Genomic DNA, 25,013 nt, shown 5'->3' with positions numbered 1-25,013 from the left:
AATATGTCCCTGTCCTAAGTTGTAACCATGCACTGGCCAAATCACATGTTGATGCTACGAAGTTTAGCTTGTCTGCTTATGGAGCTACAGTGGTGGGAGGTGCTGGTTGTACTGATCAACTGGCGTAACGTTGGTGGCAGGAGACAAAATATATGGAGACACAGTATCATGGAATCCCATTCCATGCTACATGGGATTTCAACTCTGTGCCTCACTGTAGTCATTGGGTCAGGGACTGCAGCTGTTCAAGAAGGCAGCTCACCGCTGCCTTCACAAGGGCAACTAGGGGTGGGCAATAAATGCTGGCCTAGCCAGCGACGCCCACATCCCATGAATGAATAAATAAATTAAAATTTAAAAAAATAAAAAGACGTACTTGCATTGAATGAGACAGATAATAAGAAGATCTGCAGACTCATCACAACAATATAAACCTTGGAGACATGCGTAGCGAAAGACATTTAATATCAAAAGAAAACATTTTTGCAGTTTTATAGGAAATAAAATGTTAGTAATGTGAGGTAGTACAGCTCAAGGATTAAAGTGAAAGCAAAATTAAAGGAGATAAAATAGTCACAATATTAAATGGACATGTTCTGATGGTACTCACTTGGAAGAATAACATGAATATGATATCTAGTTTCTGTAGTATACCCAATATACTACAAGGTTTTGAAGTCAGTGCAGCAGAAGAGTTTGAGAAATGTGGGCAACTTAAGACTAACAAATGCCACAGCGCAGATGTTGCATGTTTGAGGCACTAAAGGTGGAAAAAAATTATGGGACACTGACTATTGTCATATCGAAACAAGCAAACTAAGCTACCTACTCTTAAAAGGGCAACTATTCTACTGAAAACAGCTACAGGGACATCTGTCTATCATTTTGGACAGGTAAAATATTGGAATACTTACTAAAGCTTAAGTTGGAGGAGTGCCTGCACTGCAAAACTTAGTGAGAACACACCTGTCCTACAAAATCTACCCCTCTGAGAACGTTACAGATGAAGTAGGCAATGGCCCTCTCCATGGTACATTCTACCACAAAAGACTAAAGATGTTCAGGCTTTACATTTCAAGAACTCTGAATTCCCTCAATTCCAGTATCTTGCACCTCCCCCAACTTCCTCACCCACCCAAGACTTCCGGACCATCAGGAGTCTATGCATTAAACTCTGGAATTCCCGCTTTCCTTCTCTAGGATACTCCTTTGACCTCACCTCGCTTTCCTTCTCTAGGATACTCCCTTGACCAAGCCGTTGGTTACCTATCCTGATGCCTCTTTCCTTGCCTTGGAGATTTATTTTTATCTGATTACAGTCCCATGAAGCAGCTTGGGATGCTTCACCACCTTAATGTTGCTATATCAATGCAAGGTGTTGTTGTTGTACTATGATTCAAAAAAGTCACTATGGAAATATAAAATTAATAAATGTTTCTGATGAGGACATTATGGTAAAGTCCTGCCATTTGTGACCTGATCTTTCATGAATTTGCTTGTCCATGCAAAAGGCACCAGTTCACTCATTGTGAGCACAAATTCACTTACCCATGGTTTTAAAAATAAAAAAAATAGAAGCCATCTTTAGAAAATGCAAAAAGTACTCCCTGTGTCCATGACAACAGGAACTCCCTGTGTCCCCGACAACAAGAACTCCCCGTGTCCCCGACAACAAGAACTTCCTGTCTCACCGACAACAAGAACTCCCTGTGTACCCCGACAACAAGAACTCCTTGTGTCCCCCGACAACAAGAAATCCCTGTCTCCCTGACAACAAGAACTCCCTGTGTCCCCCGACAACAAGAAATCCCTGTCTCCCTGACAACAAGAACTCCCTGTGTCCCCCGACAACAAGAAATCCCTGTCTCCCTGACAACAAGAACTCCCTGTATCCTCGACAACAAGAACTCCCTGTGTCCCCCGACAACAAGAAATCCCTGTCTCCCTGACAACAAGAACTCCCTGTGTCCCCCGACAACAAGAACTCCCTGTCTCCCCGACAACAAGAACTCCCTGTATCCTCGACAACAAGAACTCCCTGTGTCCCCCGACAACAAGAAATCCCTGTCTCCCCGACAACAAGAACTCCCTGTGTACCCCGACAACAAGAACTCCCTGTGTCCCCGACAAGAACTCCCTGTGTACCCCGACAACAAAAACTCCCTGTGTCCCCGACAACAAGAACTCCCTGTATACCCCGACAACAAGAACTCCCTGTATCCTCGACAACAAGAACTCCCTGTATCCCCGACTAGAACTCACTGTGTCCCCCGACAACAAGAAATCCCTGTCTCCCCGACAACAAGAACTCCCTGCATCACCCGACAACAAGAACTCCCTGTGTCCCCCGACAACAAGAACTCCCTCTGACCCCGACAACAGGAACTCCCTGTGTCCCCTGACAACAAGAACTACCTGTGTCCATGACAACAGGAACTCCCTGTGTCCCCTGACAACAAGAACTACCTGTGTCCATGACAACTGGAACTCCCTGTGTCCCTGACAACAAGAACTACCTGTGTCCATGACAACTGGAACTCCCTGTGTCCCTGACAACAAGAACTACCTGTGTCCATGACAACAAGAACTCCCTGTGCCCCCAACAACAGGAACTCCCTGTGTCCCCAACAACAACATGAACTAACTGTGTCCCTGACAACAAGAACTCACTCTGACCCCGACAACAACAGGAGCTCCCTGTGTCCCCGACAACAAGAACTCACTGTTTCACCGACAACAAGAACTCCCTGTGTCCCCTGACAACAAGAACTCCCTGTGTCCCCGACAAGAACTCCGTGTGTCCCCGAACAACAAGAATTCCCTGTGTCCCCGACAACACAAACTCCCTGTGAACCCGACAACAAGAATTCCCTGTGTCCCCGACATCAAGAACTCCCTCGGTCCCCGACAACAAGAACTCCCTGTGAACCCGACAATAAGAATTCCCTGTGTCCCCAACATCAAGAACTCCCTGTGTCCCCGACAACAAGAACTCCCTGTGTCCCTGAAAGCAAGAACTCCCTGTGTCCCCAACAACAAGAACTGCCTGTGTCCTCGACAACAATAACTCCCTGTGTCCCCAACAACAAGATCTCCCTGTGTCCCCGACAACAAGAACTCCCTCTGCCCCTGACAACAAGAAGTCCATGTGTCCCCGACAACAAGAACTCCCTGTGCCCCCGACAACAAGAACTCCCTGTGTCCCCAACAACAAGAACTCCCTCTGCCCCTGACAACAAGAACTCCGTCTGTCCCCGAACAACAAGAACTCCCTGTGTCCCCGACAACAAGAACTCCCTGTGTCCCCGACAACAAGAGCTCCCTGTGTCCCCGACAACAAGAACTCCCTGTGTACCCCGACAACAAGAAATCCCTGTCTCCCCGACAACAAGAACTCCCTGTGTACCCCGACAACAAGAACTCCCTGTATCCTCGATAACAAGAACTCCCTGTGTCCCCCGACAACAAGAACTCCCTGTGTCCCCGACAAGAAATCCCTGTGTACCCCGACAACAAAAATTCCCTGTATCCTCGACAACAAGAACTCCCTGTGTACCCCGACAACAACGACTCCCTGTGTCCCCGACAAGAACTCCCTGTGTCCCCCGACAACAACGACTCCCTGTGTCCCCGACAAGAACTCCCTGTCTGCCCGACAACAAGAACTCCCTGTGTACCCCGACAACAACGACTCCCTGTGTCCCCGACAAGAACTCCCTGTGTACCCCGACAACAAGAACTCCCTGTATCCTCGACAACAAGAATACCCTGTATCCCCGACTAGAACTCCCTGTGTCCGCCGACAACAAGAACTCCCTGTATACCCCGACAACAAGAACTCCCTGTATCCTCGACAACAAGAACTCCCTGTGTCCCCAACAACAAGAAATCCCTGTCTCCCCGACAACAAGAACTCCCTGCGTCCACGGACAACAAGAACTCCCTGTGTCCCCCGACAACAAGAACTCCCTCTGACCCCGACAACAGGAACTCCCTGTGTCCCCTGACAACAAGAACTACCTGTGTCCATGACAACAGGAACTCCCTGTGTCCCCTGACAACAAGAACTACCAGTGTCCATGACAACAGGAACTCCCTGTGTCCCCTGACAACAAGAACTACCTGTGTCCATGACAACAGGAACTCCCTGTGTCCCCTGACAACAAGAACTACCTGTGTCCATGACAACAGGAACTCCCTGTGTCCCCAACAACAAGAACTCCCTCTGACCCCAACAACAACATGAACTACCTGTGTCCCTGACAACAAGAACTCACTGTGGCCCCTGGCAACAAGAACTTCCTCTGACCCCGACGACAACAGGAGCTCCCTGTGTCCCCGACAACAAGAACTTCCTGTGTACCCGATAACAAGAACTCCGTGTCCCCGACAACAAGAACTGCCTGTGCCCCCGACAACAAGAACACCCTATGACCCTGACAACAAGAACTCCCTGTGTCCCCGACAACAAGAACTCCCTATGACCCTGACAACAAGAACTCCCTGTGTCCCCGACAACAAGAACTCCCTGTGTCCCCAACAACAAGATCTCCCTGTGCCCCCGACAACAAGAACTCCCTGTGACCCCGACAACAAGAACTCCCTGTGCCCCCGACAACAAGAACTCCCTGTGCCCCCGACAACAAGAACTCCCTGTGTCCCCGACAACAAGAACTCCCTGTGCCCCCGACAACAAGAACTCCCTGTGTCCCCAACAACAAGAACTCCCTCTGCCCCTGACAACAAGAACTCCCTGTGTCCCCGAACAACAAGAACTCCATGTGTCCCCGAAAACAACCACATCCTGTGTCCCCAACAACAAGAACTCCCTGTGTCCCCGACAACAAGAACTCCCTGTGTCCCCGAACAACAAGAACTCCATGTGTCCCCGACAACAAGAACTCCCTGTGTACCCCGACAACAAGAACTCCCTGTATCCTCGATAACAAGAACTCCCTGTGACCCCGACAACAAGAACTCCCTGTATCCTCGACAACAAGAACTCCCTGTATCCCCGACTAGAACTCCCTGTCTCCCCGACAACAAGAACTCCCTGTATCCCCGACTAGAACTCCCTGTATCCTCGACAACAAGAACTCCCTGTGACCCCAACAACAAGAAATCCCTGTCTCCCCGACAACAAGAACTCCCTGCGTCCACGGACAACAGGAACTCCCTGTGTCCCCTGACAACAAGAATTACCTGTGTCCATGACAATAGGAACTCCCTGTGTCCCCTGACAACAAGAACTACCTGTGTCCATGACAACAGGAACTCCCTGTGTCCCTGACAACAAGAACTACCTGTGTCCATGACAACAGGAACTCCCTGTGTCCCCTGGCAACAAGAACTCCCTCTGACCCCGACAACAACAGGAGCTCCCTGTGTCCCCAACAACAAAAACTTCCTGTGTCCCCGACAACAAGAACTCCCTGTGACCCTCACAACAAGAACTCACTGTTAGACCGACAACAAGAACTCCCTGCGTCCCCGACAACAAGAACACCCTATGACCCTCACAACAAGAACTCCCTGTGTCCCCGACAACAAGAACACCCTATGACCCTCACAACAAGAACTCCCTGTGACCCCGACAACAAGAACTCCCTGTGTCCTCAACAACACGAACACCCTGTGTCCCCAACAACAAGAACTCCCTGTGTCCCCGACAACAAGAACTCCCTGTGTCCCCAGCAACAAGAACTCCCTGTGTCCCCGACAACAAGAACTCCCTGTGCCCCCAACAACAAAAACTCCCTGTGTCCCCGACAACAAGAACTCCCTGTGCCCCCAACAACAAAAACTCCCTGTGTCCCCGACAACAAGAACTCCCTGTGTCCCCGACAACACGAACTCCCTGTGCCCCCGACAACAAGAACTCCCTGTGTCCGCCGATAACAAGAATTCCATGTGTCCCCCGACTACTAAACTCCCTGTGTCGCCCGACAACAGGAACTCCCTGTGCCCCTGACAACAAGAATTCCCTGTGTCCCCAACAACACGAATACCCTGTGTCCCCAACAACAAGAACTCCCTGTGTCCCCGACAACAGGAACTCCCTGTGTCCCCGACAACAAGAACTCCCTGTGGCCCCAACAACAAGAACTCCCTGTGTCGCCGACAACAAGAATTCCCTGTGTCCCCGACAACAAGAGCTTCCTGTGTCCCTGACAACAAGAACTCCCTGTGAACGCGACAACAAGAATTCCCTGTGTCCCTGACATCAAGAACTACCTCGGTCCCCGACAACAAGAACTCCCTGTGAACCCGACAACAAGAATTCCCTGTGTCCCCGACATCAAGAACTCCCTGTGTCCCCGACAACAAGAACTCCCTGTGTCCCCAAAAGCAAGAACTCCCTGTGTCCCCAACAACAAGAACTCCCTGTGCCCCCGACAACAAGAACTCCCTGTGCCCCTGACAACAAGAACTCCGTGTGTCCCCGAACAACAAGAACTCCCTGTGTCCCCGACAACAAGAACTCCCTGTGCCCCCGACAAGAACTCCTTGTGTCCCCGAACAACAAGAATTCCCTGTGTCCCCGACAAGAACTCCCTATGTCCCGGACAACAAGAACTCCCTGTGTCCCTGAAAGCAAGAACTCCGTGTGTCCCCGAACAACAAGAACTCCCTGTGTCCCCGAAAACAACCACATCCTGTGTCCCCAACAACAAGAACTCCCTGTGTCCCCAACAACAAGAAAACCCTGTGTCCCCGACAACAAGAACTCCCTGTGTCCCTGACAACAAGAACTCCCTGTGACCCCAACAACAAGAACTCCCTGTGTCCCCGACAACAACAGGAGCTCCCTGTGTCCCCGACAACAAGAACTCCCTGTGTCCCCAACAACAAGAACTCCCTGTGTCCCCAACAACAGGAGCTCCCTGTGTCCCCAACAACAAGAACTCCCTGTGTCCCCAACAAGAACTCCCTGTGTCCCCGATAACAAGAACTCACTGTTTCACCGACAACAAGAGCTCCCTGTGTCACCGACAACAAGAACTCCCTATGACCATGACAACAAGAACTCCCTGTGTCCCCAACAAGAACTCCCTGTGTCCCCGACAACAAGAACTCCCTGTGCCCCCGACAACAAGAACTCCCTGTGTCCCCAACAACAAGAACTCCCTGTGACCCCGACAACAAGAACTCCCTGTGTCCCCAACAACAAGAACTCCCTGTGTCCCCAACAACAAGAACTCCCTGTGTCCCTGACATCAAGAACTACCTCGATCCCCGACAACAAGAACTCCCTGTGAACCCGACAACAAGAATTCCCTGTGTCCCCGACATCAAGAACTCCCTGTGTCCCCGACAACAAGAACTCCCTGTGTCCCCGAAAGCAAGAACTCCCTGTGTCCCCAACAACAAGAACTCCCTGTGCCCCCGACAACAAGAACTCCCTGTGCCCCTGACAACAAGAACTCCGTGTGTCCCCGAACAACAAGAACTCCTTGTGTCCCCGAACAACAAGAATTCCCTGTGTCCCCGACAAGAACTCCCTATGTCCCCGACAACAAGAACTCCCTGTGTCCCTGAAAGCAAGAACTCCCTGTGTCCCCGAACAACAAGAACTCCCTGTGTCCCCGAACAACAAGAACTCCCTGTATCCCCAACAACAAGAACTCCCTGTGTCCCCAACAACAAGAACTCCCTGTGTCCCCGAAAACAAGAACTCCCTGTGTCCCCAACCACAAGAACTCCCTGTGTCCCCGACAACAACAGGAGCTCCCTGTGTCCCCGACAACAAGAAATCCCTGTGTCCCTGACAACAAGAACTCCCTGTGTCCCCAACAAGAACTCCCTGTGTCCCCAACAACAAGAACTCCCTGTGTCCCCGACAACAAGAACTCCCTGTGTCCCCAACAACAAGAACTCCCTGTGACCCCAACAACAAGAACTCCCTGTATCCTCGACAACAAGAACTCCCTGTGTCCCCGACAACAAGAACTCCCTGTGTCCCCGACAACAAGAACTCCCTGTGTCCCCAACAACAAGAACTCCCTGTGTCCCCGACAACAAAAACTCCCTGTGACCCTGACAACAAGAACTCCCTGTGTCCCCGACAACAAGATCTCCCTGTGTCCCCGACAACAAGAACTCCCTGTGCCCCCAACAACAAGAACTCCCTGTGTCCCCGACAACAAGAACTACCTGTGTCCCCGAAAACAGGAACTCCCTCTGCCACCAACAACAAGAACTCCCTGTGTCCCCGACAACACGAACTCCCTGTGACCCCGACAACAAGAACTCCGTGTCCCCCGATAACAAGAATTCCCTGTGTCCCCCGACTACTAAACTCCCTGTGTCGCCCGACAACAGGAACTTCCTGTGCCCCTGACAACAAGAATTCCCTGTGTCCCCAACAACACGAACACCCTGTGTCCCCAACAACAAGAACTCCCTGTGTCCCCGACAACAAGAATTCCCTGTGTCCCCGACAACAAGAGCTCCCTGTGTCCCCGACAACAAGAACTCCCTGTGCCCCCAACAACAAAAACTCCCTGTGTCCCCGAAAACAGGAACTCCCTGTGCCACCAACAACAAGAACTCCCTGTGTCCCCGACAACAAGAACTCCCTGTGACCCCAACAACAAGAACTCCCTGTGCCCCCAACAACAAGGACTCCCTGTGTCCCCCGATAACAATAATTCCATGTGTCCCCCGACTACTAAACTCCCTGTGTCGCCCGACAACAGGAACTCCCTGTGCCCCTGACAACAAGAATTCCCTGTGTCCCCAACAACACGAATACCCTGTGTCCCCAACAACAAGAACTCCCTGTGTCCCCGACAACAGGAACTCCCTGTGTCGCCGACAACAAGAATTCCCTGTGTCCCCGACAACAAGAGCTTCCTGTGTCCCTGACAACAAGAACTCCCTGTGTCCCTGACATCAAGAACTACCTCGGTCCCCGACAACAAGAACTCCCTGTGAACCCGACAACAAGAATTCCCTGTGTCCCCGACATCAAGAACTCCCTGTGTCCCCGACAACAAGAACTCACTGTGTCCCCGAAAGCAAGAACTCCCGGTGTCCCCAACAACAAGAACTCCCTGTGCCCCCGACAACAAGAACTCCCTGTGCCCCTGACAACAAGAACTCCGTGTGTCCCCGAACAACAAGAACTCCCTGTGCCCCCGACAAGAACTCCTTGTGTCCCCGAACAACAAGAATTCCCTGTGCCCCCGACAAGAACTCCCTATGACCCCGACAACAGGAACTCCCTGTGTCCATGAAAGCAAGAACTCCGTGTGTCCCCGAACAACAAGAACTCCCTGTGTCCCCGAAAACAACCACATCCTGTGTCCCCAACCACAAGAACTCCCTGTGTCCCCAACAACAAGAACTCCCTGTGTCCCCGAAAACAAGAACTCCCTGTGTCCCCAACCACAAGAACTCCCTGTGTCCCCGACAACAACAGGAGCTCCCTGTGTCCCCGACAAGAACTCCCTGTGTCCCTGACAACAAGAACTCCCTGTGTCCCCAACAACAAGAACTCCCTGTGTCCCCGACAACAAGAACTCCCTGTGTCCCCAACAAGAACTCCCTGTGTCCCCGATAACAAGAACTCACTGTTTCACCGACAAGAGCTCCCTGTGTCACCGACAACAAGAACTCCCTATGACCATGACAACAAGAACTCCCTGTGTCCCCAACAACAAGAACTCCCTGTGTCCCCGGCAACAAGATCTCCCTGTGCCACCAACAACAAAAACTCCCTGTGTCCCCGACAACAAGAACTCCCTGTGACCCCAACAACAAGAACCCCCTGTGTCCCCAACAACAAGAACTCCCTGTGTCCCCGACAACAAGAACTACCTGTGTCCCCGAAAACAGGAACTCCCTGTGCCACCAACAACAAGAACTCCCTGTGTCCCCGACAACACAAACTCCCTGTGACCCCGACAACAAGAACTCCGTGTCCCCCGATAACAAGAATTCCCTGTGTCCCCCGACTACTAAACTCCCTGTGTCGCCCGACAACAGGAACTTCCTGTGCCCCTGACAACAAGAATTCCCTGTGTCCCCAACAACACGAACAACCTGTGTCCCCAACAAGAACTCCCTGTGTCCCCGACAACAGGAACTCCCTGTGTCCCCGACAACAAGAACTCCCTGTGTCCCCGACAACAAGATCTCCCTGTGTCCCCGACAACAAGAACTCTCTGTGCCCCCAACAACAAAAACTCCCTGTGTCCCCAACAACAAGAACTCCCTGTGTCCCCGACAACAAGAACTATCTGTGTCCCCGAAAACAGGAACTCCCTGTGTCACCAACGACAAGAACTCCCTGTGTCCCCGACAACAAGAACTCTCTGTGCCCCCAACAACAAAAACTCCCTGTGCCACCAACGACAAGAACTCCCTGTGTCCCCGACAACACGAACTCCCTGTGTCCCCAACAACAAGAACTACCTGTGTCCCCGACAACAAGAACTACCTGTGTCCCCGAAAACAGGAACTCCCTGTGCCACCAACAACAAGAACTCCCTGTGTCCCCGACAACACGAACTCCCTGTGCCCCCGACAACAAGAACTTCCTGTGTCCCCCGATAACAAGAATTCCCTGTGTCCCCCGACTACTAAATTCCCTGTGTCGCCCGACAACAGGAACTTCCTGTGCCCCTGACAACAAGAATTCCCTGTGTCCCCAACAACACGAACAGCCTGTGTCCCCAACAACAAGAACTCCCTGTGTCCCCGACAACAGGATCTCCCTGTGTCCCCGACAACAAGAACTCCCTGTATCCCCAACAACAAGAACTCCATGTGTCGCCGACAACAAGAATTCCGTGTCCCCGACAACAAGAACTCCCTGTGAACCCGACAACAAGAATTCCCTGTGTCCCCGACATCAAGAACTCCCTCAGTCCCCGACAACAAGAACTCCCTGTGAACACGACAACAAGAATTCCCTGTGTCCCAAACATGAAGAACTCCCTGTGCCCCTGACAACAAGAACTCCCTGTGCCCCCGACATCAAGAACTCCGTGTCCCCGACAACAAGAACTCACTGTGCGACCGACAACAAGAACTCCCTGTGTCCCCAACAACAAGAACTCACTGTGCGACCGACAACAAGAACTCCCTGTGCCCCTGACAACAAGAACTCCCTGTGTCCCCGACAACAAGAACTCCCTGTGTCCCCGACAACAAGAACTCCCTGTGCCCCCGACAACAAGAACTCCCTTTGACCCTGACAACAAGAACTCCCTGTGTCCCCGACAACAAGATCTCCCTGTGTCCCCGACAACAAGAACTCCCTGTGTCCCCGACAACAAGAACTCCCTGTGACCCTGACAACAAGAACTCCCTGTGTCCCCGACAACAAGAACTCCCTGTGTCCCCGACAACAAGAACTCCCTGTGCCCCCAACAACAAAAACTCCCTGTGTCCCCGACAACAAGAACTCCCTGTGACCCCAACAACAAGAACTCCCTGTGTCCCCAACAACAAGAACTCCCAGTGTCCTCGACAACAAGAACTACCTATGTCCCCGAAAACAGGAACTCCCTGTGCCACCAACAACAAGAACTCCCTGTGTCCCCGACAACACGAACTCCCTGTGCCCCCGACAACAAGAACTCCCTGTGTCCCCCGATAACAATAATTCCATGTGTCCCCCGACTACTAAACTCCCTGTGTCGCCCGACAACAGGAACTCCCTGTGCCCCTGACAACAAGAATTCCCTGTGTCCCCAACAACACGAATACCCTGTGTCCCCAACAACAAGAACTCCCTGTGTCCCCAACAACAAGAACTCCCTGTGTCGCCGACAACAAGAATTCCCTGTGTCCCCGACAACAAGAGCTTCCTGTGTCCCGGACAACAAGATCTCCCTGTGAACGCGACAACAAGAATTCCCTGTGTCCCTGACATCAAGAACTACCTCGGTCCCCGACAACAAGAACTCCCTGTGAACCCGACAACAAGAATTCCCTGTGTCCCCGACATCAAGAACTCCCTGTGTCCCCGACAACAAGAACTCACTGTGTCCCCGAAAGCAAGAACTCCCTGTGTCCCCAACAACAAGAACTCCCTGTGCCCCCGACAACAAGAACTCCCTGTGCCCCTGACAACAAGAACTCCGTGTGTCCCCGAACAACAAGAACTCCCTGTGTCCCCGACAACAAGAACTCCCTGTGCCCCCGACAAGAACTCCTTGTGTCCCTGAACAACAAGAATTCCCTGTGTCCCCGACAAGAACTCCCTATGACCCCGACAACAAGAACTCCCTGTGTCCATGAAAGCAAGAACTCCGTGTGTCCCCGAACAACAAGAACTCCCTGTGTCCCCGAAAACAACCACATCCTGTGTCCCCAACCACAAGAACTCCCTGTGTCCCCAACAACAAGAACTCCCTGTGTCCCCGAAAACAAGAACTCCCTGTGTCCCCAACCACAAGAACTCCCTGTGTCCCCAACAACAAGAACTCCCTGTGTCCCCGAAAACAAGAACTCCCTGTGTCCCCAACCACAAGAACTCCCTGTGTCCCCGACAACAACAGGAGCTCCCTGTGTCCCCGACAACAAGAAATCCCTGTGTCCCTGACAACAAGAACTCCCTGTGTCTCCAACAACAAGAACTCCCTGTGTCCCCGACAACAAGAACTCCCTGTGTCCCCAACAAGAACTCCCTGTGTCCCCGATAACAAGAACTCACTGTTTCACCGACAAGAGCTCCCTGTGTCACCGACAACAAGAACTCACTATGACCATGACAACAAGAACTCCCTGTGACCCCGACAACAAGAACTCCCTGTGCCCCCGACAACAAGAACTCCCTGTGTCCCCAACAACAAGAACTCCCTGTGACCCTGACAACAAGAACTCCCTGTGTCCCCGACAACAAGAACTCCCTGTGCCACCAACAACAAGAACTCCCTGTGTCCCCAACAACAAGAACTCCCTGTGCCACCAACAACAAAAACTCCCTGTGTCCCCGACAACAAGAACTCCCTGTGACCCCAACAACAAGAACCCCCTGTGTCCCCAACAACAAGAACTCCCTGTGTCCCCGACAACAAGAACCCCCTGTGTCCCCAACAACAAGAACTCCCTGTGTCCCCGACAACAAGAACTACCTGTGTCCCCGAAAACAGGAACTCCCTGTGCCACCAACAACAAGAACTCCCTGTGTCCCCGACAACACAAACTCCCTGTGACCCCGACAACAAGAACTCCCTGTGCCCCCGACAACAAGAACTCCCTGTGTCGCCCGACAACAGGAACTTCCTGTGCCCCTGACAACAAGAATTCCCTGTGTCCCCAACAACACGAACAACCTGTGTCCCCAACAACAAGAACTCCCTGTGTCCACGACAACAGGAACTCCCTGTGTCCCCGACAACAAGAACTCCCTGTGGCCCCAACAACAAGAACTCCCTGTGTCGCCGACAAAAAGAATTCCCTGTGTCCCCGACAACAAGAGCTCCCTGTGTCCCCGACAACAAGAACTCTCTGTGCCCCCAACAACAAAAACTCCCTGTGTCCCCAACAACAAGAACTCCCTGTGTCCCCGACAACAAGAACTATCTGTGTCCCCGAAAACAGGAACTCCCTGTGTCACCAACGACAAGAACTCCCCGTGTCCCCGACAACAAGAACTCTCTGTGCCCCCAACAACAAAAACTCCCTGTGCCACCAACGACAAGAACTCCCTGTGTCCCCGACAACACGAACTCCCTGTGTCCCCAACAACAAGAACTAACTGTGTCCCCGACAACAAGAACTACCTGTGTCCCCGAAAACAGGAACTCCCTGTGCCACCAACAACAGGAACTCCCTGTGTCCCCGACAACACGAACTCCCTGTGCCCCCGACAACAAGAACTTCCTGTGTCCCCCGATAACAAGAATTCCCTGTGTCCCCCGACTACTAAATTCCCTGTGTCGCCCGACAACAGGAACTTCCTGTGCCCCTGACAACAAGAATTCCCTGTGTCCCCAACAACACGAACAACCTGTGTCCCCAACAACACGAACAGCCTGTGTCCCCAACAACAAGAACTCCCTGTGTCCCCGACAACAGGATCTCCCTGTGTCCCCGACAACAAGAACTCCATGTGTCGCCGACAACAAGAATTCCGTGTCCCCGACAACAAGAACTCCCTGTGAACCCGACAACAAGAATTCCCTGTGTCCCCGACATCAAGAACTCCCTCAGTCCCCGACAACAAAGAACTCCCTGTGAACACGACAACAAGAATTCCCTGTGTCCCAAACATGAAGAACTCCCTGTGTCCCCTACAACAAGAAGTCCCTGTGTCCCCGAACAACAAGAACTCACTGTGCGACCGACAACAAGAACTCCCTGTGCCCCCGAACAACAAGAACTCCCTGTGCCCCCGACAACAAGAACTCCCTGTGCCCCCGACAACAAGAACTCCCTGTGACCCTGACAACAAGAACTCCCTGTGTCCCCGACAACAAGATCTCCCTGTGTCCCCGACAACAAGAACTCCCTGTGTCCCCGACAACAAGAACTCCCTGTGACCCTGACAACAAGAACTCCCTGTGTCCCCGACAACAAGAACTCCCTGTGTCCCCGACAACAAGAACTCCCTGTGCCCCCAACAACAAAAACTCCCTGTGTCCCCGACAACAAGAACTCCCAGTGTCCTCGACAACAAGAACTACCTATGTCCCCGAAAACAGGAACTCCCTGTGCCACCAACAACAAGAACTCCCTGTGTCCCCGACAACACGAACTCCCTGTGCCGCCGACAACAAGAACTCCGTGTCCCCCGATAACAAGAATTCCCTGTGTCCCCCGACTACTAAACTCCCTGTGTCGCCCGACAACAGGAACTTCCTGTGCCCCTGACAACAAGAATTCCCTGTGTCCCCAACAAAACGAACACCCTGTGTCCCCAACAACCAGAGCTCCCTGTGTCCCCGACAACAAGAATTCCCTGTGTCCCCGACAACAAGAGCTCCCTGTGTCCCCGACAACAAGAACTCCCTGTGTCCCCGACAACACGAACTCTCTGTGACCCCAACAACAAAAACTCCCTGTGTCCCCGACAACAAGAACTCTCTGTGCCCCCAACAACAAAAACTCCCTGTGTCCCCAACAACAAGAACTCCCTGTGTCCCCAACAACAAGAACTCCCTGTGTCCCTGACAACAAGAACTATCTGTGTCCCCGAAAACAGGAACTCCCTGTGCCACCAACAACAAGAACTCCCTGTGTCCCCGACAACACGAACTCCCTGTGCCCCCGGCAACAAGAACTCCCTCTGTCCCCCGATAACAAGAATTCCCTGTGTCCCCCGACTACTAAATTCCCTGGGTCGCCCGACAACAGGAACTTCCTGTGCCCCTGACAACAAGAATTCCCTGTGTCCCCAACGACACGAACACCCTGTGTCCCCAACAACAAGAACTCCCTGTGTCCCCGACAACAGGAACTACCTGTGTCCCCGACAACAAGACCTCCCTGTGTCCCCAACAACAAGAACTCCCTGTGTCGCCGACAACAAGAATTCCCTGTGTCCCCGACAACAAGAGCTCCCTGTGTCCCCGACAACAAGAACTCCCTGTGAACCCGACAACAAGAATTCCCTGTGTCCCCGACATCAAGAACTCCCTCGGTCCCCGACAACAAGAACTCCCTGTGAACCCGACAACAAGAATTCCCTGTGTCGCCGACATCAAGAACTCCCTGTGTCCACGACAACAAGAAATCCCTGTGTCCCCGAAAGCAAGAACTCCCTGTGTCACCAACAACAAGAACTGCCTGTGTCCTCGACAACAAGAACTCCCTCTGTCCCCGAAAGCAAGAACTCCCTGTGTCCCCAACAACAAGATCTCCCTGTGCCACCGACAACAAGAACTCCCTGTGCCCCTGACAACAAGAAGTCCATGTTTCGCCGAACAACAAGAACTCCCTGTGTCCCCGACAATAAGAAATCCCTGTGCCCCCGACAAGAACTCCGTGTGACCCCGAACAACAAGAATTCCCTGTGTCCCCGACAAGAACTCCCTATGTCCCCGACAACAAGAACTTCCTGTGTCCCCAAAAGCAAGAACTCACTGTTTCCCCAACAACAAGAACTCCCTGTGTCCCCGAAAACAAGAACAATCTGTGTCCCCAACAACAAGAACTCCCTGTGTCCCCAACAACACGAACAGCCTGTGTCCCCAACAACAAGAACTCCCTGTGTCCCCGACAACAGGATCTCCCTGTGTCCCCGACAACAAGAACTCCATGTGTCGCCGACAACAAGAATTCCGTGTCCCCGACAACAAGAACTCCCTGTGAACCCGACAACAAGAATTCCCTGTGTCCCCGACATCAAGAACTCCCTCAGTCCCCGACAACAAGAACTCCCTGTGAACACGACAACAAGAATTCCCTGTGTCCCAAACATGAAGAACTCCCTGTGTCCCCTACAACAAGAAGTCCCTGTGTCCCCGAAAGCAAGAACTCCCTGTGTCCCCAACAACAAGAACTCACTGTGCGACCGACAACAAGAACTCCCTGTGCCCCCGAACAACAAGAACTCCCTGTGCCCCCGACAACAAGAACTCCCTGTGACCCTGACAACAAGAACTCCCTGTGTCCCCGACAACAAGATCTCCCTGTGTCCCCGACAACAAGAACTCCCTGTGTCCCCGACAACAAGAACTCCCTGTGACCCTGACAACAAGAACTCCCTGTGTCCCCGACAACAAGAACTCCCTGTGTCCCCGACAACAAGAACTCCCTGTGCCCCCAACAACAAAAACTCCCTGTGTCCCCGACAACAAGAACTCCCAGTGTCCTCGACAACAAGAACTACCTATGTCCCCGAAAACAGGAACTCCCTGTGCCACCAACAACAAGAACTCCCTGTGTCCCCGACAACACGAACTCCCTGTGCCGCCGACAACAAGAACTCCGTGTCCCCCGATAACAAGAATTCCCTGTGTCCCCCGACTACTAAACTCCCTGTGTCGCCCGACAACAGGAACTTCCTGTGCCCCTGACAACAAGAATTCCCTGTGTCCCCAACAAAACGAACACCCTGTGTCCCCAACAACCAGAGCTCCCTGTGTCCCCGACAACAAGAATTCCCTGTGTCCCCGACAACAAGAGCTCCCTGTGTCCCCGACAACAAGAACTCTCTGTGCCCCCAACAACAAAAACTCCCTGTGTCCCCAACAACAAGAACTCCCTGTGTCACTGACAACAAGAACTATCTGTGTCCCCGAAAACAGGAACTCCCTGTGCCACCAACAACAAGAACTCCCTGTGTCCCCGACAACACGAACTCCCTGTGCCCCCGGCAACAAGAACTCCCTCTGTCCCCCGATAACAAGAATTCCCTGTGTCCCCCGACTACTAAATTCCCTGGGTCGCCCGACAACAGGAACTTCCTGTGCCCCTGACAACAAGAATTCCCTGTGTCCCCAACGACACGAACACCCTGTGTCCCCAACAAGAACTCCCTGTGTCCCCGACAACAGGAACTACCTGTGTCCCCGACAACAAGACCTCCCTGTGTCCCCAACAACAAGAACTCCCTGTGTCGCCGACAACAAGAATTCCCTGTGTCCCCGACAACAAGAGCTCCCTGTGTCCCCGACAACAAGAACTCCCTGTGAACCCGACAACAAGAATTCCCTGTGTCCCCGACATCAAGAACTCCCTCGGTCCCCGACAACAAGAACTCCCTGTGAACCCGACAACAAGAATTCCCTGTGTCGCCGACATCAAGAACTCCCTGTGTCCACGACAACAAGAAATCCCTGTGTCCCCGAAAGCAAGAACTCCCTGTGTCACCAACAACAAGAACTGCCTGTGTCCTCGACAACAAGAACTCCCTCTGTCCCCGAAAGCAAGAACTCCCTGTGTCCCCAACAACAAGATCTCCCTGTGCCACCGACAACAAGAACTCCCTGTGCCCCTGACAACAAGAAGTCCATGTTTCGCCGAACAACAAGAACTCCCTGTGTCCCCGACAACAAGAAATCCCTGTGCCCCCGACAAGAACTCCGTGTGACCCCGAACAACAAGAATTCCCTGTGTCCCCGACAAGAACTCCCTATGTCCCCGACAACAAGAACTTCCTGTGTCCCCAAAAGCAAGAACTCACTGTTTCCCCAACAACAAGAACTCCCTGTGTCCCCGAAAACAAGAACAATCTGTGTCCCCAACAACAAGAACTCCCTGTGTCCCCAACAACAAGAACTCCCTGTGTCCCCAACAACAAGAACTCCCTGTGTCCCTGACAACAAGAACTCCCTGTGTCCCCAACAACAAGAACTCCTGTGTCCCCAACAACAAGAACTCCTGTGTCCCCGACAAGAAGAACTCCCTGTGCCCCCAACAAGAACTCCATGTGTCCCCGAACAACAAGAATTCCCTGTGTCCCCGACAAGAACTCCCTATGTCCCCGACAACAAGAACTCCCTGTGTCCCCGAAAGCAAGAGCTCACTGTTTCCCCAACAACAAGAACTCCCTGTGTCCCCAAAAACAAGAACATCCTGTGTCCCCAACAACAAGAACTCCCTGTGTCCCCGACAACAAGAACTCCCTGTGACCCCAACAACAAGAACTCCCTGTGACCCCAACAACAAGAACTCCCTGTGTCCCCATCAACAAGAACTCCCTGTGACCCTGACAACAAGAACTCCCTGTGTCCCCGACATCAAGAACTCCCTGTGTCCCCGACAACAATAGGAGCTCCCTGTGTCCCCAACAACAAGAACTCCCTGTGTCCCCGACAACAAGAACTCCCTGTGTCCCCGACATCAAGAACTCCCTGTGTCCCCGACAACAATAGGAGCTCCCTGTGTCCCCAACAACAAGAACTCCCTGTGTCCCCGACAACAAGAACTCCCTATGACCCTGACAACAAGAACTCCCTGTGTCCCCAACAACAAGAACTCCCTGTGTCCCCGACAACAAGAACTCCCTATGACCCTGACAACAAGAACTCCCTGTGTCCCCAACAACACGAACACCCTGTGTCGCCAACAACAAGAACTCCCTGTGTCGCTGACAACAAGATCTACCTGTGTCCCCAAAAACAGGAACTCCCTGTGCCACCAACAACAAGAACTCCCTGTGTCCTCGACAACACGAACTCCCTATGACCCTGACAACAAGAACTCCCTGTGTCCCCAACAACACGAACACCCTGTGTCGCCAACAACAAGAACTCCCTGTGTCCCCGACAACAAGAACTCCCTGTGCCCCCGACAACAAGAACTCCCTGTGTCCCCAACAACAAGAACTCCCTGTGTCCCTGACAACAAGATCTACCTGTGTCCCCAAAAACAGGAACTCCCTGTGCCACCAACAACAAGAACTCCCTGTGTCCTCGACAACACGAACTCCCTGTGTCCCCGACAACACGAACTCCCTGTGGCCCCGGCAACAAGAACTCCCTCTGTCCCCCGATAACAAGAATTCCCTGTGTCCCCCGACTACTAAATTCCCTGTGTCGCCCGACAACAGGAACTTCCTGTGCCCCTGACAACAAGAATTCCCTGTGTCCCCAACAACACGAACACCCTGTGTCCCCAACAACAAGAACTCCCTGTGTCCCCGACAACAGGAACTACCTGTGTCCCCGACAACAAGAACTCCCTGTGTCCCCAACAACAAGAACTCCCTGTGTCGCCGACAACAAGAATTCCCTGTGTCCCCGACAACAAGAGCTCCCTGTGTCCCCGACAACAAGAACTCCCTGTGAACCCGACAACAAGAATTCCCTGTGTCCCCGACATCAAGAACTCCCTCGGTCCCCGACAACAAGAACTCCCTGTGAACCCGACAACAAGAATTCCCTGTGTCCCCGACATCAAGAACTCCCTGTGTCCCCAACAAGAACTCCCTGTGTCCCCGACAACAAGAACTCCCTGTGTCCCCAACAACAAGAACTCCCTGTGACCCCAACAACAAGAACTCCCTGTGTCCCCATCAACAAGAACTCCCTGTGTCCCCGACAACAAGAACTCCCTGTGTCCCCGACATCAAGAACTCCCTTTGTCCCCGACAACAACAGGAGCTCCCTGTGTCCCCAACAACAAGAACACCCTGTGTCCCCGATAACAAGAACTCACTGTTTCACCGACAACAAGAACTCCGTGTCCCCGACAACAAGAACTCCCTGTGTCCCCGACAACAAGAACTCCCTATGACCCTGACAACAAGACCTCCCTGTGTCCCCGACAACAAGAACTCCCTATGACCCTGACAACAAGAACTCCCTGTGACCCTGACAACAAGAATTCCCTGTGTCCCCAACAACAAGAACTCCCTGTGCCCCCGACAACAAGAACTCCCTGTGTCCCCAACAACAAGAACTCCCTGTGTCCCTGACAACAAGATCTACCTGTGTCCCCGAAAACAGGAACTCCCTGTGCCACCAACAACAAGAACTCCCTGTGTCCTCGACAACACGAACTCCCTGTGTCCCCGACAACAAGAACTCCCTGTGGCCCCGGCAACAAGAACTCCCTCTGTCCCCAGATAACAAGAATTCCCTGTGTCCCCCGACTACTAAATTCCCTGTGTCGCCCGACAACAGGAACTTCCTGTGCCCCTGACAACAAGAATTCCCTGTGTCCCCAACAACACGAACACCCTGTGTCCCCAACAACAAGAACTCCCTGTGTCCCTGACAACAGGAACTACCTGTGTCCCCGACAACAAGAACTCCCTGTGGCCCCGGCAACAAGAACTCCCTCTGTCCCCCGATAACAAGAATTCCCTGTGTCCCCCGACTACTAAATTCCCTGTGTCGCCCGACAACAGGAACTTCCTGTGCCCCTGACAACAAGAATTCCCTGTGTCCCCAACAACACGAACACCCTGTGTCCCCAACAACAAGAACTACCTGTGTCCCCGACAACAGGAACTACCTGTGCCCCTGACAACAAGAACTCCGTGTGTCCCTGAACAACAAGAACTCCCTGTGCCCCCGACAAGAACTCCTTGTGTCCCCGAACAACAAGAATTCCCTGTGTCCCCGACAAGAACTCCCTATGACCCCGACAACAGGAACTCCCTGTGTCCATGAAAGCAAGAACTCCGTGTGTCCCCGAACAACAAGAACTCCCTGTGTCCCCGAAAACAACCACATCCTGTGTCCCCAACCACAAGAACTCCCTGTGTCCCCAACAACAAGAACTCCCTGTGTCCCCGAAAACAAGAACTCCCTGTGTCCCCAACCACAAGAACTCCATGTGTCCCCGACAACAACAGGAGCTCCCTGTGTCCCCGACAACAAGAACTCCCTGTGTCCCTGACAACAAGAACTCCCTGTGTCCCCAACAACAAGAACTCCCTGTGTCCCCGACAACAAGAACTCCCTGTGTCCCCAACAAGAACTCCCTGTGTCCCCGATAACAAGAACTCACTGTTTCACCGACAAGAGCTCCCTGTGTCACCGACAACAAGAACTCCCTATGACCATGACAACAAGAACTCCCTGTGTCCCCAACAAGAACTCCCTGTGTCCCCGATAACAAGAACTCACTGTTTCACCGACAAGAGCTCCCTGTGACCCTGACAACAAGAACTCCCTGTGTCCCCGACAACAAGATCTCCCTGTGTCCCCGACAACAAGAACTCCCTGTGCCACCAACAACAAAAACTCCCTGTGTCCCCGACAACAAGAACTCCCTGTGACCCCAACAACAAGAACCCCCTGTGTCCCCAACAACAAGAACTCCCTGTGTCCCCGACAACAAGAACTACCTGTGTCCCCGAAAACAGGAACTCCCTGTGCCACCAACAACAAGAACTCCCTGTGTCCCCGACAACACAAACTCCCTGTGACCCCGACAACAAGAACTCCGTGTCCCCCGATAACAAGAATTCCCTGTGTCCCCCGACTACTAAACTCCCTGTGTCGCCCGACAACAGGAACTTCCTGTGCCCCTGACAACAAGAACTCCCTGTGGCCCCAACAACAAGAACTCCCTGTGTCGCCGACAAAAAGAATTCCCTGTGTCCCCGACAACAAGAGCTCCCTGTGTCCCCGACAACAAGAACTCTCTGTGCCCCCAACAACAAAAACTCCCTGTGCCACCAACGACAAGAACTCCCTGTGTCCCCGACAACACGAACTCCCTGTGTCCCCAACAACAAGAACTACCTGTGTCCCCGACAACAAGAACTACCTGTGTCCCCGAAAACAGGAACTCCCTGTGCCACCAACAACAAGAACTCCCTGTGTCCCCGACAACACGAACTCCCTGTGCCCCCGACAACAAGAACTTCCTGTGTCCCCCGATAACAAGAATTCCCTGTGTCCCCCGACTACTAAATTCCCTGTGTCGCCCGACAACAGGAACTTCCTGTGCCCCTGACAACAAGAATTCCCTGTGTCCCCAACAACACGAATACCCTGTGTCCCCAACAACAAGAACTCCCTGTGTCCCCAACAACACGAACAGCCTGTGTCCCCAACAACAAGAACTCCCTGTATCCCCAACAACAAGAACTCCATGTGTCGCCGACAACAAGAATTCCGTGTCCCCGACAACAAGAACTCCCTGTGAACCCGACAACAAGAATTCCCTGTGTCCCCGACATCAAGAACTCCCTCAGTCCCCGACAACAAGAACTCCCTGTGTCCCCGACATCAAGAACTCCCTCAGTCCCCGACAACAAGAACTCCCTGTGAACACGACAACAAGAATTCCCTGTGTCCCAAACATGAAGAACGCCCTGTGTCCCCTACAACAAGAAGTCCCTGTGTCCCCGAAAGCAAGAACTCCCTGTGTCCCCAACAACAAGAACTCACTGTGCGACCGACAACAAGAACTCCCTGTGTCCCCGACAACAAGAACTCCCTGTGTCCCCGAACAACAAGAACTCCCTGTGCCCCCGAACAACAAGAACTCCCTGTGTCCCCGAACAACAAGAACTCCCTGTGCCCCCGACAACAAGAACTCCCTTTGACCCTGACAACAAGAACTCCCTTTGACCCTGACAACAAGAACTCCCTGTGTCCCCGACAACAAGATCTCCCTGTGTCCCCGACAACAAGAACTCCCTGTGTCCCCGACAACAAGAACTCCCTGTGACCCTGACAACAAGAACTCCCTGTGTCCCCGACAACAAGAACTCCCTGTGTCCCCGACAACAAGAACTCCCTGTGCCCCCAACAACAAAAACTCCCTGTGTCCCCGACAACAAGAACTACCTATGTCCCCGAAAACAGGAACTCCCTGTGCCACCAACAACAAGAACTCCCTGTGTCCCCGACAACACAAACTCCCTGTGACCCCGACAACACGAACTCCGTGTCCCCCGATAACAAGAATTCCCTGTGTCCCCCGACTACTAAACTCCCTGTGTCGCCCGACAACAGGAACTTCCTGTGCCCCTGACAACAAGAATTCCCTGTGTCCCCAACAAAACGAACACCCTGTGTCCCCAACAACCAGAGCTCCCTGTGTCCCCGACAACAAGAATTCCCTGTGTCCCCGACAACAAGAGCTCCCTGTGTCCCCGACAACAAGAACTCCCTGTGTCCCCGACAACACGAACTCCCTGTGCCCCCGACAACAAGAACTCCCTGTGTCCCCCGATAACAATAATTCCATGTGTCCCCCGACTACTAAACTCCCTGTGTCGCCCGACAACAGGAACTCCCTGTGCCCCTGACAACAAGAATTCCCTGTGTCCCCAACAACACGAATACCCTGTGTCCCCAACAACAAGAACTCCCTGTGTCCCCGACAACAGGAACTCCCTGTGTCCCCGACAACAAGAACTCCCTGTGTCCCCAACAACAAGAACTCCCTGTGTCGCCGACAACAAGAATTCCCTGTGTCCCCGACAACAAGAGCTTCCTGTGTCCCTGACAACAAGAACTCCCTGTGAACGCGACAACATGAATTCCCTGTGTCCCTGACATCAAGAACTACCTCGGTCCCCGACAACAAGAACTCCCTGTGAACCCGACAACAAGAATTCCCTGTGTCCCCGACATCAAGAACTCCCTGTGTCCCCGACAACAAGAACTCACTGTGTCCCCGAAAGCAAGAACTCCCTGTGTCCCCAACAACAAGAACTCCCTGTGCCCCCGACAACAAGAACTCCCTGTGCCCCTGACAACAAGAACTCCGTGTGTCCCCGAACAACAAGAACTCCCTGTGTCCCCGACAACAAGAACTCCCTGTGCCCCCGACAAGAACTCCTTGTGTCCCTGAACAACAAGAATTCCCTGTGTCCCCGACAAGAACTCCCTATGACCCCGACAACAAGAACTCCCTGTGTCCAAGAAAGCAAGAACTCCGTGTGTCCCCGAACAACAAGAACTCACTGTGTCCCCGAAAACAACCACATCCTGTGTCCCCAACCACAAGAACTCCCTGTGTCCCCAACAACAAGAACTCCCTGTGTCCCCGAAAACAAGAACTCCCTGTGTCCCCAACCACAAGAACTCCCTGTGTCCCCGACAACAACAGGAGCTCCCTGTGTCCCCGACAACAAGAACTCCCTGTGTCCCTGACAACAAGAACTCCCTGTGTCTCCAACAACAAGAACTCCCTGTGTCCCCGACAACAAGAACTCCCTGTGTCCCCAACAAGAACTCCCTGTGTCCCCGATAACAAGAACTCACTGTTTCACCGACAAGAGCTCCCTGTGTCACCGACAACAAGAACTCCCTATGACCATGACAACAAGAACTCCCTGTGACCCCGACAACAAGAACTCCCTGTGCCCCCGACAACAAGAACTCCCTGTGTCCCCAACAACAAGAACTCCCTGTGACCCTGACAACAAGAACTCCCTGTGTCCCCGACAACAAGATCTCCCTGTGTGCCCGACAACAAGAACTCCCTGTGCCACCAACAACAAAAACTCCCTGTGTCCCCGACAACAAGAACTCCCTGTGACCCCAACAACAAGAACCCCCTGTGTCCCCAACAACAAGAACTCCCTGTGTCCCCGACAACAAGAACTACCTGTGTCCCCGAAAACAGGAACTCCCTGTGCCACCAACAACAAGAACTCCCTGTGTCCCCGACAACACAAACTCCCTGTGACCCCGACA

This window comes from Carcharodon carcharias, chromosome 7 (genome assembly GCF_017639515.1).
Source record: "Carcharodon carcharias isolate sCarCar2 chromosome 7, sCarCar2.pri, whole genome shotgun sequence".
In the NCBI taxonomy this organism is placed as follows: Eukaryota; Metazoa; Chordata; class Chondrichthyes; order Lamniformes; family Lamnidae; genus Carcharodon; species Carcharodon carcharias.
The sequence above is the reverse complement of the archived record's forward strand: the minus strand, read 5'-3'. Positions refer to the sequence as shown.